Genomic DNA, 1,469 nt, shown 5'->3' on the forward strand with positions numbered 1-1,469 from the left:
AATAAATTTTAAAATTAAAAATTACTCACAACATGAAAATAAAATTATATTCAATGTGACTACGTGACTACTGACTAGATATATACCTTACATTCGACCGCCTGTTCGGTTCGAGGTTTAAAATGCAATAGGTATAAATATTATTAATCATAAATTGTGGAAAAATGATTGAAGGCTGTGTCAGGTTTTACAAGTGTGCCAGCGTAACACAGCACAACGCATAGAAAAACATGAACATTTGGTGACTTGCACTTATAAAATTAAACATATTACGCAATGGAAAAACAGAAAAATAGATATTAGAATTTGAGATTTTGAACGGTTACATGAATATGGACAACACTGATACACAACATTGTCAACATTGAACACAAACTCTACGCCTTGTTTGCGGTGCTAACAGCATAATAATATATTAATTATTGTCCTGTGTTGTATCTATACAGACATACAGTAAGTTACTATAGTCCTAGTTACTAGTTAATTTATATTATGAATTTTCGCATTGTACCACTACCTATTGTGTATGTATCATTTTACTTATTATTAGGTTCCTATATTACAATATAATATAATAGCCAATAGGTATAATACATTAGGTAGGTAAGATACATTAGATAATACATTTTATATAAATATAGGTACCTATATATGTACACATCCAATCTTATTATTATAAACCTTTAGCTTGTGTATATCTGTGTACTTCAACAATAAGTATTCTTAATATTATGATAAGAATAATTAAATAATTAATATTTAATAAATACAATTCAACGTTTAAAAACATTATATAACATGTTTAGGAAAAAGTGTCCCTATAAACCTACCTAGGTACGTCATAAATATTATCGAAATGGGATAAACAATAACATCAATTATAATTGTACGCTTTTACGGTTTTTACATCGCTGGTGAGTGAAAAAAAAAATGGGACTAAAATCAAAAAAAATTTTGTGTGAGACGGATTTGCGGTTAGCCGGACGTTAAGACTGCTCCGGTGCGCGGCCCGCGGTGGACCACATTTGCACAGTGAAGCAATTATTTATGGAGAACGCTTTTAACACTTTATATATAGCACATGAAATGCATCAAATGAACACTGAACTAGCTGAGCTAGAGGTCTGCCGTACGGCTGGTCTGACGCCAGCTACCGCGAGCGTCTCACAACGAAGTAAGTAGTTTTGGTTTTATATATACTTAGCACATTGACATTGGTAATCACAGGTTAGAACGAGCTAGTTAAATACTGCCTATAGCCGCGGAGACAGCCGTCTAGCACTGCGTTATCTGGTGGTGGCGTACGATCGCAACTGGCCTTCTCCCTACCATCAGTAGAGCGCAATGCCCTTACTATTCATATTATTTTAAATTGCTCCGACACCCATATTATAATATAGTAGAGTAGACTATATTAGATATTGAGATATAAGAATCTTATATAATAAAGCAATATGTGTACATATATA

Source organism: Acyrthosiphon pisum, chromosome A3 (genome assembly GCF_005508785.2).
Source record: "Acyrthosiphon pisum isolate AL4f chromosome A3, pea_aphid_22Mar2018_4r6ur, whole genome shotgun sequence".
In the NCBI taxonomy this organism is placed as follows: domain Eukaryota; kingdom Metazoa; phylum Arthropoda; class Insecta; order Hemiptera; family Aphididae; genus Acyrthosiphon; species Acyrthosiphon pisum.